Consider the following 14,699-nt stretch of genomic DNA (forward strand, 5'->3'; position numbering starts at 1 on the left):
TATTATAGGATTATGTCAATGTAGTGTGTTGGCTTTTGCAGTTCCAAAATCTATATGTTGTTTAGATGGTGGTCTGATTCTATGTAGTTAGCCAGACATAGCATAATATAGGTGTTACTTTAACCTACAAAATGCTCCCTCACTCACCAACCCTGTTCTATGGGGTTTCTTGAAAATGTAAATATGTGGGTATGGGTACAACACAGATATATCAAAACTATTTACGGTAACAAGTGAATGTATAACTGTTTTATCGTTGGTGCAAAAGTGTATAAATACCTGTACATGGTCTGGAACCCTTTGCCTTATTTTACACTGCCAATCAAAAGGTGTATTTCAGGAAGACATTCTGCAGGTGGTTGGTTTCTTTCTGCTGAGTGTCTACTAATAAACTGTCTTTAGCATTTTCACAATGTTGCTTCTTTTTCATGTTTAACACTCTCAACAAACCATTGAAATGATTTTGTCCCCAACAGTTTCCACAGTAATGCATGTGGAGACAGTCAAAAATAAGTTTTTTTCAGTTAAGAAGACACACTCAAACCAAAGTTATGCACCCCTGGTTTACGTATACTCTTTTATTTTGTCTTTCCAACATATCCCTATTCCAATTCGTAGGAGAGGAAAGAAGGCCTAGAAAGGAAATCACACTACAAACAATCTTAAGGAAATCGTGAATGTCATGGACACATTAGAACTAGTAGATATATGGAGGCTTAAATATCCTGATCTAGTGAGATATACATGGCGGAGACTCAATCAAGCTAGTCGTCTTGACTTCTTTCTTATGTCATTTTCGTTGGCACCAAAAGTTTAAAAAGTGTTGATAGGGGACAGAATGTGGTCGGACCATCATATAATTGGCATATACATTACTCTTACTGAATTTCCACGTGGGCGAGGATATTGGAAATGTAATCAAAGCCTATTGGATGATAACTTGTTTTTAAATAGGACAGAGGAATTTATAACTAATTTTTTCTCGACATAACATAGGTACAGCAAATCCCCTTATTGTATCGGACACCTTTAAATGTGCCTTTAGAGGCCATGCAATTCAGTACTCATCTCGAAAACAAAAGCAATTTAGGTCAAAAGAGTCCACACTAACAAAGGAAATAGAAGGTCTAACAGAACAGATAGATAGCAATAAAAACTGTAACATAGAGGATCAGAATAAATTAGAGAAAAAACTAAAAGAAATGGAGAAACTTATTCAAGAAAGATCAAGTGTAATATATTATAAAAATAAAGCAAACTGGATGGAATATGGGGAAAAATCTTTTTTAATCTTCAACATAGGAATGCTACCAAAAATAATTTATTGAAGCTGGTTACAAATGACGGAGTCACCCATGATTCACTAAATTATATTTTGTAGGAGGAAACAAAGTACTTTAAGCATATGTTTTCGTTTCAGTCGCCTCCATCTCCTTTATCTGAAGCAAATTGTAGAGATTTTTTTTCTATTGATAAAGTAAAATTAACAGCCATGCAGAAAGACTCATGTGAAGGTGAAATTACAGAGGAGGAACTTCTAGATGCAATTAAAGACTTTAAGTCCGGGAAAACTCCAGGGTTGGATGGCATACCAGTCGAGGTATACCAAACCTTGTTTGATATAGTCAAAAAAGGTTTGGACCGTTATTAGCATGTTTTAACCACTCCTATGTAAATGGTAGATTATCAGACACTCAAGAAGAAGGTCTGATATAATTATTACTGAAACAGGATACAAGTGAAAAATATAAAGATCCAGTCCATTTAAAAAATTGGAGGCCCCTTACACTTCAGTGTTGTGATGCAAAAATTCTAGCACATAGAATTAAAAAGGTATTGTCGGACATTATCCATTCTAATAAGACAGGTTTTTGACATGGGCGATACATTGGAGATAATATAAGGCAAGTATTGGAAACAATAGAACACTGTGAAAAATCTGGGAAACCAGGCCTACTATTCATAGACTTCGAAAAGGCATTTGATAAACTACGACTGGGGTTTATATATAAATGCCTGGAGCATTTCAATTTTGGACAATCTCTTATAAATTGGGTTAAAATCATGTATAGTAACCTAGGTGTAAAATAGTAAATAATGGCTATTTCTCAGAAAGTTTTAAACTATCAAGAGGAGTGAAACAAGGTTGTCCACTATCGGCATATCTATTTATTATTGCCATCGAGATGTTAGCTATTAAAATCAGATCCAACAATAATATCAAGGGATTAGAAATCCAGGGCTTAAAAACAAAGGTGTAATTGTACACTGATGATTCATGTTTTCTTTTAAATCCACAACTTGAATCCCTCCACAGCCTCATAGAGGATCTATATACATTTTCTAACCTATCTAGATTACAACCAAATTATGATAATGTACTATATTACGTATTGGATCACTAAAAAATAAAAAATTTACATTACCATGTAGTTTACCAATAAAATGGTCTGATGGTGATGTAAATATACTTGGAATACATATCCCAAATTAAATAAATGATCTCACTCCAATACATTTTAATAGAAAGTTAGCAGAAATAGATAAGATCTTGCTACCATGTAAAGATAAATACCTGTCAATTTGTGGAAAAATCACCCTGATTAACTCTTTAGTATTATCCCAGTTTACCTATTTGCTTATGGTCTTGCCTACGCCTAGCGAACAGTTTTTTTAAATATATGAGAAAAAAATATTCAATTTTATTTGGAATGGCAAGCCAGACAAAATTAAACGGGCCTATTTATGTAATGAATATGAATTCGGAGGACAGAAATTATTAAATATTAAAGCATTAGACCTATCACTAAAAGCTTCAGTCATACAAAAGTTATACTTAAATCCGAACTGGTTCTCTAGCAAATTAGTAAGATTGTCTCACCCAATGTTCAAGAATGGCCTTTTCCCTTTATTCAAATTACAACCTCTCACTTTAAGTTATTTGAAAAGGAAATAATCTCCCAAATATTACTATTTCTAAAACAAGCCATAGAAAGTTGGTTGCAATTTCAATTTAATCCTCCAGAAACGACAGAACAAATAATACAATAAATATTGTGGTTAAACTCAAATATACTAATTGATAAAAAAACATTTTTTTTTTTACAAAATGTTTAAAAAAGGTATAATCTTCGTAAATTATATTATCGGTAGGACTGGTGGAGTTATGTCGCACATGCAGCTAACAAAAACATATGGAAATGTCTGCTCTACCCAAAATTACAACCAAATAATTGCAGCATTACCGCAGAAATGGAAAAGGAAAGTGGAAGGGGGAAAAAGTAAGGAACTTGTCTGTCGGCCTTGCATTAAAGAATATAATTGGTTAAAGAAAATTGTGATAAATAAAAAGTATACCAGTTTCATTTAAGGACCAAAGGATTGACAGCCGTCCCATATAGATTGCAAAATAGTTGGGAAGAGATTTTAGACGTAACGATTCCATGGCATAGTGTTTATGAATTGATACGCAAAACGACGCCGGATTCAAAACTTAGAATTGGTCAATTTAAATTATTATATAAAATTCTTGCTACCAATAGAATGTTATTTATATGGGGAATCAATCTTCCCAGCTCTGCAGATTTTGCTGCGAAGAGACACAATCATTAGATCATTTGTTTTGGTACTGTCCATTTGTAGCTTGTTTTTGGACACAGGTCCAGGAATGGCTAAAGGATTGCAATATTTACCTGGAGCTAACCCTGCAGATAGCACTACTGGGTGATCTGAAAAGTCATAGTCAATCGTTCAATAATATAATAATACTTTTAGCAAAAATGTTTACATTCAATTTACGATCTGTAGAAACAATGAGAATAGAAAAGTTTTTGTAAAACATCACAGTACAGTTGAAAAATATATGGCAAATAGAAATCCAATATGGATGGTGTTACGAGATAGATGGGAGGTGTTGAATGGAGCTGAAGGATGGAACTAATAACAACAACTAATAACATCAAGATAACTAATGTAAAGCATACTGTGTCCATAATAAGTATATAGGTAATAGGTTGAGAGCTTTTGTGAAAGAGCACAGTTAGGAAAATATGGCATATAGAAGCAAACCAGATGGACATCATGAAAATGATCAGAGGAAGTTCAGGAGTAAAAACAAACAAAATATAATTATTGTATTTATGTGTCCATAAAATGTATATAGTATGTATGGGCTGGAAGTAGAGGCCTAAGCATTGTTGTTCACAAGTTTACTCCAATTGGTGAATGGGTGGTGGGGTTGGAAAGTAATGAAGGGAAATATAATTTAAAAAAGGATATGTGTGTATGTATGTATATATGTGTGTGTGTGTGTGTGTGTGTGTGTGTGTGTGTGTGTATGTATATATATATATATATATATATATATATATATATATACAGTGGGGGAAAAAAGTATTTAGTCAGCCACCAATTGTGCAAGTTCTCCCACTTAAAAAGATGAGAGAGGCCTGTAATTTTCATCATAGGTACACGTCAACTATGACAGACAAAATGAGAAAAAAAAATCCAGAAAATCACATTGTAGGATTTCTAATGAATTTATTTGCAAATTATGGTGGAAAATAAGTATTTGGTCAATAACAAAAGTTTCTCAATACTTTGTTATATACCCTTTGTTGGCAATGACACAGGTCAAACGTTTTCTGTAAGTCTTCACAAGGTTTTCACACACTGTTGCTGGTATTTTGGCCCATTCCTCCATGCAGATCTCCTCTAGAGCAGTGATGTTTTGGGGCTGTCGCTGGGCAACACAGACTTTCAACTCCCTCCAAAGATTTTCTATGGGGTTGAGATCTGGAGACTGGCTAGGCCACTCCAGGACCTTGAAATGCTTCTTACGAAGCCACTCCTTCGTTGCCCGGGCGGTGTGTTTGGGATCATTGTCATGCTGAAAGGCCCAGCCACGTTTCATCTTCAATACCCTTGCTGATGGAAGGAGGTTTTCACTCAAAATCTCACGATACATGGCCCCATTCATTCTTTCCTTTACACGGATCAGTCGTCCTGGTCCCTTTGCAGAAAAACAGCCCCAAAGCATGATGTTTCCACCCCCATGCTTCACAGTAGGTATGGTGTTCTTTGGATGCAACTCAGCATTCTTTGTCCTCCAAACACGACGAGTTGAGTTTTTACCAAAAAGTTATATTTTGGTTTCATCTGACCATATGACATTCTCCCAATCCTCTTCTGGATCATCCAAATGCACTCTAGCAAACTTCAGACAGGCCTGGACATGTACTAGCTTAAGCAGGGGGACACGTCTTGCACTGCAGGATTTGAGTCCCTGGCGGCGTAGGGTGTTACTGATGGTAGGCTTTTTTACTTTGGTCCCAGCTCTCTGCAGGTCATCACTAGGTCCCCCCGTGTGGTTTTGGGATTTTTGCTCACCGTTCTTGTGATCATTTTGACCCCACGGGGTGAGATCTTGCGTGGAGCCCCAGATCGAGGGAGATTATCAGTGGTCTTGTATGTCTTCCATTTCCTAATAATTGCTCCCACAGTTGATTTCTTCAAACCAAGCTGCTTACCTATTGCAGATTCAGTCTTCCCAGCCTGGTGCAGGTCTACAATTTTGTTTCTGGTGTCCTTTGACAGCTCTTTGGTCTTGGCCATAGTGGAGTTTGGAGTGTGACTGTTTGAGGTTGTGGACAGGTGTCTTTTATACTGATAACAAGTTCAAACAGGTGCCATTAATACAGGTAACGAGTGGAGGACAGAGGAGCCTCTTAAAGAAGAAGTTACAGGTCTGTGAGAGCCAGAAATCTTGCTTGTTTGTAGGTGACCAAATACTTATTTTCCACCATAATTTGTAAATAAATTCATAAAAAATCCTACAATGTGATTTTCTGGATTTTTTTCTCAATTTGTCTGTCATAGTTGACGTGTACCTATGATGAAAATTACAGGCCTCTCTCATCTTTTTAAGTGGGAGAACTTGCACAATTGGTGGCTGACTAAATACTTTTTTTTAACAAGTATTTGCTACACTGCCGATTTTGCAGGTTTTCCTACTTACAAAGCATGTAGAGGTCTGTAATTTTTATCATAGGTACACTTCAACTGTGAGAGACGGAATCTAAAACAAAAATCCAGAAAATCACATTGTATGATTTTTAAGTAATTAATTAGCATTTTATTGCATGACATAAGTATTTGATACATCAGAAAAGCAGAACTTAATATTTGGTACAGAAACCTTTGTTTGCAATTACAGAGATCATACGTTTCCTGTAGGTCTTGACCAGGTTTGCACACACTGCAGCAGGGATTTTGGCCCACTCCTCCATACAGACCTTCTCCAGATCCTTCAGGTTTCGGGGCTGTCGCTGGGCAATACAGACTTTCAGCTCTCTCCAAAGATTTTCTATTGGGTTCAGGTCTGGAGACTGGCTAGGCCACTCCAGGACCTTGAAATGCTTCTTACGGAGCCACTCCTTAGTTGCCCTGGCTGTGTGTTTCGGGTCGTTGTCATGCTGGAAGACCCAGCCACGACCCATCTTCAATGCTCTTACTGAGGGAAGGAGGTTGTTGGCCAAGATCTCGCGATACATGGCCCCATCCATCCTCCCCTCAATACGGTGCAGTCGTCCTGTCCCCTTTGCAGAAAAGCATCCCCAAAGAATGATGTTTCCACCTCCATGCTTCACAGTTGGGATGGTGTTCTTGGGGTTGTACTCATCCTTCTTCTTCCTCCAAACACGGCGAGTGGAGTTTAGACCAAAAAGCTCTATTTTTGTCTCATCAGACCACATGACCTTCTCCCATTCCTCCTCTGGATCATCCAGATGGTCATTGGCAAACTTCAGACGGGCCTGGACATGCGCTGGCTTGAGCAGGGGGACCTTGCGTGCGCTGCAGGATTTTAATCCATGAAGGCATAGTGTGTTACTAATGGTTTTCTTTGAGACTGTGGTCCCAGCTCTCTTCAGGTCATTGACCAGGTCCTGCCGTGTAGTTCTGGGCTGATCCCTCACCTTCCTCATGATCATTGATGCCTCACGAGGTGAGATCTTGCATGGAGCCGCAGACCGAGGGTGATTGACCGTCATCTTGAACTTCTTCCATTTTCTAATAATTGTGCCAACAGTTGTGCCTTCTCACCAAGCTGCTTGCCTATTGTCCTGTAGCCCATCCCAGCCTTGTGCAGGTCTACAATTGTATCCCTGATGTCTTTACACAGCTCTCTGGTCTTGGCCATTGTGGAGAGGTTGGAGTCTGTTTGATTGAGTGTGTGGACAGGTGTCTTTTATACAGGTAACGAGTTCAAACAGGTGCAGTTAATACAGGTAATGAGTGGAGAACAGGAGGGCTTCTTAAAAAAACTAACAGGTCTGTGAGAGCCGGAATTCTTACTGGTTGGTAGATGATCAAATACTTATGTCATGCAATAAAATGCAAATTAATTACTTAAAAATCATACAATGTGTTTTTCTGGATTTTTGTATTTTTTTATATTCCGTCTCTCACAGTTGAAGTGTACCTATGATAAAAATTACAGACCTCTACATGCTTTGTAAGTAGGAAAACCTGCAAAATCGGCAGTGTATCAAATACTTGTTCTCCCCACTGTATATATATATGTATATATATATGTATATATATATATATATATATGTATGTATATATATATGTATGTATGTATGTATGTATGTATGTATATATATATATATATATATATATATATATATGTACATATATATTTGCGAGAAAAAAAACATATGGGGGATTGGAAGTGATGCAGACAATTACATTGATGGAAGTTACAATCTATCTGAAATATTAAAGCTGATCTACACCGCCCCCCCCCCCCCCCCCCCCCCCCCCCCAAAAAAAAAAAAGGCCTAGATACTCTTTCCCAGTCCACAAGAAATGCTCTCTTGAAGGAGTAGGTATACAGCTCCTGTGAATGTATTCTACACATTTTGCTAAGAGAGAAAGGTTCTGTTTTAAAGCTAATTTCCTACAATTCTACACATTTTGCTTTGTTTTTTAGTGAAGCCGAGTGATGGAAGAATATGTGAGCTCAAATTGATCAATATGTAGAGTAGACAGTATTTGAATAAACGCTGTAGGCTGATTTCCACAACAGCCTTCTGTATTAGTCATGAGAACAGTCAGGAAGTTTACAATTCTGTTTAAATCCATTCAGAAAACAAAAGCCATCCATCTACCTCATTAGTGGGAGAAATCTCTTGACATGCAGTGGAGAGAACTTCTATGTTCTTTCAGCTCCAGGCTACAGAAAACAAGGAATACAAGGAGTCTGCTGGAAGTGAAAAAACATTGTAGAATTTTTTTTTTTGAATTTCAATAATAATTCTATTTTCTACTAATGTCAGTTAAGGCCACAGCTAAACATTCTAATTCTGCCTGTGAGGTAAACATTAACATGGCTGAAGAAAATTGTGGCAATGTTTCTGCTGTGAAGAAATAACACCGCTCTCTGTTGGTGAGTATAAACACTTCTGCACACATACATACACACCCACACAAATTCGCTCGCTCGCTCGCGCGCACACACACAAATAAATGATTGACACTGTGATGGCATGACAACATGAATCAGATCAACGGTTTGGCCCACTCCCATTCATTACCATAACAAATTTGCTGCTTTGCTTTCACTTCTCAATGCAACGGGTTGCATTCAAGAGACATCTATCTAAATAATATTTCATCAAAGGTTGATGATGTGGGTGAGCTCATCTGATTGATATGCATGCCAGAGTCATTTTCTCACTTTCACATGAATTTCTTGTTTGTTTTGACAATGTGCTGGAACACACTCAAGACGTGTCCTATGCATTGAACTATTTGGGAGGAAAGCTCATTAAAATGATTTGCTAGGGGTCTATTAATAACTTTGATTCAAAGCAAAACGAAACATAAGAGATGTTTAGCTTTTTCTATTGAAAATTCCCAGAACACATCATTATTGAGGACATGTCCTTAAACACTCTGATTTAAGACGTCATCTTATTTGGTTAACTGGCTCATCCACCAACAAGCTGTTGAGCCTGGATACAGGCCTGGTTCAGCATTTGGCAGGATGGCAAGGCTGTGTCTGGCTAACGTCTGAATAGATATTTATATCCACAGTTAAAATCTTTGGTAACATTTTAGTTGAAGGGCACCTACAGAAGGACGTCATAACATATTCAAAAGCCATACAAAAACACTTTCATGACAAGTACATAAGCATTTATTAAATGTAATCTGTGTAATCGTATGTTAATTTCTATGGCACATACACTAACGGCCACATTATTGCTCTATTGCCTGCTATTGGACAAATCCAACATGAACACAAGGTGGCAGCACATGATCTGAAACAAATGGCATGACGTGAAAATTCTATTGAACAAAGAAATATTGCATGCTGGATAGCATCCAGTGCTTCAATAGAACGTGATGTAACCACAGTGTGAGTTCATACACATGCCATGTATAGTAAAATTGCCATTTGTTTCAGCATATAATTCAAAAGTTGTCACGGCTGTTGTCAAAGCTCAGATTTGACATGAAAACGTCTGTGAAATCGGCTGCAACACTTTTAATTAAGCTATATGCTGACATTGACATTAATTATGCAACAGCTTTAATGAACTTATATCAATAAAAACAGGATCTATAATTAAGCTAGTCACGCAAGCTGGTGGGTGGGCATAGAGTAGTTATTTAACCTTCAGGCTATAGCTATCTCTCTACAGAGCCGATACAGCTTGTTTGGATCTTTGCAACATTTGGGTGATAAAAAGATACTCCTGTGTGTCTGTTACTATCTAAGGAACAGTAGTTTTCCCCTAATGAAGACATTATGCAGATGTATTTTTTTATGTAAAAGTACATTTAGGCTGTGTGGAACATCTGTGCAGTGATGAGGATGGACAGGAGTAAGTATTTTCTTATGAGACAGTTTAGAGAGGGAGAGGAGTAGGGAGGAGAGACAGGGAAAGGACAAAGATAATATATTGACACTTGGTAGACGGAGTAAACAGTTCGTACAAGTTTAGTACAGGTAACTTCCAAAATAAAGGAAACACTTGAGTAAATTAGGGATAGAAAGTAAATTGAATGCAGGTGCTTCCACACAGGTGTGGTTCCTGAGTTAATTAAGAAATAATGCTTAGGGTCATGTATAAAAATGCTGGGCAGGCCATAATTGTGTCTGCCATGGCTATGGCCCAATAGGATCAGCAGGTATAGGATGACAATGCCCCATCCACAGAGCACGAGTGGTCACTGAATGGTTTGATGGGCATGAAAACCATATGCCATGGTAATTTCAGTCACCAGATCTCAACTTAGTTGAACACTTATGGGAGATTCTGGAGCGGCACCTGAGACAGCATTTTTCACCACCATATTTCTTGTGGAAGAATGGTGTCACATCCCTCCAATAGAGTTCCAGACACTTGTAGAATCTATGCCAAGGTGCATTGAAGCTGTTCTGGCTCGTGGTGGTCCAACACCCTATTAAGACACTTTATGTTGGTGTTTCCTTTATTTTGTCAGTTACATGTATCTCGTTCTATATTTTTATTTATTTATTTATTTTAGTCATTTAGCTGACGCTCTTATCCAGAGCGACTTACAGTTAGTACATACATTTCTTTCATACTGGTCCCCCGTGGGAAACAAACCCACAGCCCTGGCTTTGCAAACGCCATGCTCTACCAACTGAGCTACACGGGACATACACTAGGATTGGCTCATATATAACCACTAGTCCTTGGTTATAATTTATACATTCCATTAACAACCCTTCAGTTCATAAAGGCATGCTTAGGGATGCTTGTCACATTGATGATGAAAAAAGTGTCTCATTTTTGTCTCATGAAACAAAATCATATTTCATGCATGTATGTATTTGAATGTCTATTTCAAATATCAAGTGATCCTTATGAGGGTAGAATTAATAGAACTACTCAGACAGGATTGCCCTAGTCTATGTGTGCAGAGATTGGCTAGCTTCTGTAAAGCATGAGTCTATGGTGTATAATGTTCCACATTCAACACCTCCACACCTCCAGGCATAGCCAACAAACAGGTACAGATATAGGATCTTAATTTGAGCCAGTTTGCTACAGCAGGAAAATAATCAGGCAACAGGAAATGTGAATTATTATGTGGATAATTAATTTACATTTTTTAAGGGGGTTGATACATTTCTGGGGTTGATACATTTTTAAGTGGAAATTACAATCTTTAGAAGCCTTTTTGAACCTTGAATACACTACAAGTTTGTGCAGGAAAATTCTCAACAACAAATGATCACTCGCAATAACATATGCTAACCATGTGTATGTGACCAATACATTTGATTTGATTTGATTTTAAGATCCTACATCCTATAGCACAATGCAGAAATCAGCAGGGTTCCTTTACCAATTGAAAAAAAGTCTCCCTAGATTTTAATCATCGCAGATCAGAGTTGTCTCATGTCTTCTAAAGTACTCAAAGTGCAGTCTGAATAACACCTACAGCACACTAACAAGGTTGAAATACTTTTTTTTACTCAGGCTATTTTTCTTGCCCGTGGCTCACAGCATCATTATCTCACACACCTGAAAAGCCCTGCATCTATTCCTCTCTATGCCTTCCCCTACTGCTCCTTTCAAGGAGAGAGAGACATACCGAGCAGAGCATTCAGTGAATAATTTGCATTCCCCGACACGTTCCTTCTTAGCTGTCTATCTCCCCCATCAAGTAGAATGGGGGATGAGAGTGACAGAAGAGACACCTGGCCCTGAACAAGTGAACGACTGCTGACAGAGATAGGATAGGAAAGAGAGGAAGAAGAGTGAGGGGCCTGCATCGCACTGCCTGATGGGATAGAATCGCACGCGGAGGCAACAAACTACCTGGGACTATCAGTTATAGTGACAGGGCAGGCGGTGGCGTTCTATTAGCAAGCCGGGGGATAGGCCCAAAGCAGAGCCCGTCCCGTCCCGCCCAGGATGGATGGGCCTTTCTGGCGGGACTAAATTAATACTGGGGAGTCTAGTCTAGTGAATTGCTTTTGGAACCATGTCCTCCTAAGGAGCTAATCAGACAGGAGTTACCAGAGAGTGCCTGTGGGGTTAGGGCTCTGTGTATCAGGGCTGCCTGGGAGAGCGAGAGCAGGTGCACCACTACAGACACAGGAACTCATTCCAGAACAGGAGATATGAGCTCTTGTCTCATCCCTCTTGATCACGATGGTACAGTCTTAGACCACTATATATAGACTCTTTACAATATAGAATAACTAAATGTTTTTGATGTATTCACAAATGGCAATTAAAGGCTGGTAGTTTTACAGGCTATAAACTTAGATAGTGAACTGATACACCACAAGTAACTTATTGAGGTATCTGAGGACCCTTATAGAAGTATTCAAATTTCAAATATACCTCAAAATGATGTGGTTAGGTTTTCTATGAAACTGAAGAAAAAAAACATATTCACTTTAATACCCACTATCAAAGTCCAGTGGCTACTGAAACCTCTGCTAGTCTAATGTGAACTCACAGAAGTAGAATAACTCTATGTATTTCTGAGTTAGGACCTGACAGGATGAGGTCAGGGCTGAAACAGAGTGGATAGCAGCACTGAGACCATACATGACTGATTCATTAAGATGTACAAGCGAACACACTGTATGGTTGCATACAATGGAAACCTGGCTTAACTAATGCTACTTAACGCAAAGTGTTACTGAAAGAAATCTATGACCACGGGGCGGGGAAGAGAGCGAATGCGCCCCGGCCAGCTAGCGTTCCTTTCAGCCTGACATCAGGCCAGAGCAGCACAGCGGAGAGGCTTGCCTTGCTGCCCTGAGAGAGAAGAGCGCCTCTGGCCAAGTGTCTGTATCACTGCAAACACATTCACAGTGTGATTCACTGCTCAAAGGAGACACATCACAGACTCAAAGGCCCATGAAAACACACACCATATTCAATAGTAACTGAGGTATACTGTAGTGTTGGGAATGCTACTGATAGACGGTTTTTGAGCAGCCATTGTCTTTGTTTACCAAAATTGGTATTGAGGATTTCCTACTGATAATATCTGAGTAATAATAAACACTCACTAATGACTTAGGGTCTAAAATGCAGTATCCTGCTCCTTGTAACAAAGGCAAACTCAAAGACTATGATGATATGCAGTAGTACTATGTAATATTCTATATGAGGATGAAACAAAACAAAAACATGAGGATTTGTTGCACGTTCAGTGTGCAAAACTGTTTTTTTCAAGTAAAGTTGGTGGGATTGCATGCTGTGACCATAAAATGTCATCAGCTAGCAGCTCTAGTCCCTATCAGCCAGCTTGCTGCACAGCACAGAGCACTCTCCCCTCTCGCCTCGGGCAATGGCCACACTCGCACCCTTCCCCCTCCTGTGTCTGTCTCTCTCTCTCTCTCTCCATCTCTCTCACCAGGCCCCAACGACCCCCCACTGCCCCGGGGCCCTGGGCTCCCACAGTGTCAGGGAGGCCTCAGTGTTGACAAAGCAGCTGGCCTTCAGAAGACACATCAAACCCAGGCCCTGGTTGCTGTTAGGGGCTGAACACTCAACAAAAGGACAGGACACCAAGTTTCAGTCCTAGGCCATTACTAGCCTCAACAACAGAGCTACACACCCACAGAAAGGCCCTCAAGGGGACATAATATATTATATTCCCTGTTAGGAACAGGATCCCTGACTGCTGTATCAGCTCACAATTTGCCAACCACTCAAAACACGTCCCATACACTGTAAATATTCAGAAAATGGCAGTGGTGTGATGGATTATCATAAATGTAAAGCATAAGTCGAGGTTAGGGGGTTGGTGTCATTTTAACACATGCACCCTAATGACAATTCTGGGTCCCCCCTAATGCTGGGTTTCTCCCCCTAGGCAACATTAACTGGGCACCTTGCATGTGATGTATATTAGATATGACTGGAAGCATCACACTGTTCACATTGTTATTGTGAATAAAATAGTAGACACCGGCCAGTAACAAAGGAAAATGTATTTGTTTTTATATTGGTCCATTCATCTTCTAAAGCATTCCTGATCTAGTCCCAGAATTAGGAATTGAAGAGAGTAGTTCTCTTAGAAGACTAGAATGGTTTTACTCTGTTAGTAGTAGTATAGACCTGTCATCTACAGAGGTGAACAGATGAAAGATTTAACTGAAGCCCTGAACATTTTCCCCTGTGATTAGTGTCTTATAGACCACATGATGGCACTATAAATGATTCTCTATGGTTAGGGTTAGGGTTGAGAATAGGTTTAGGGTTGAACCAGTATGTGGACATGAAGCTATGGTTAGGGTTAGGGTTGAGAATAGGTTTAGGGTTGAACCAGGATGTGGACACGAAGCTATGGTTAGGGTTAGGGTTGAGAATAGGGTTAGGGTTGAACCAGGATGTGGACATGAAGCTATGGTTAGGGTTAGGGTTGAGAATAGGGTTAGGGTTGAACCAGGATGTGGACATGAAGCTATGGTTAGGGATAGGGTAAAGTCTAATCCATGGAATAAGACATTAGTCAGTTACAGTATACTTACATTGCAATTACCTTGTCATAAATGTTATTTGCATTTTTCAAGACAAGAAAATGATAATATTGATAATAAATTGCATGTTGCATTCTTGAACCAACCCAAGTAAATGCTGTTAAGTCTGCAAAACTAAGTTGACGTTCAACAGCAGCATCAGACTCCC

This window comes from Coregonus lavaretus (genome assembly GCF_964263955.1).
Source record: "Coregonus lavaretus genome assembly, chromosome: 37".
NCBI lineage: Eukaryota > Metazoa > Chordata > Actinopteri > Salmoniformes > Salmonidae > Coregonus > Coregonus lavaretus.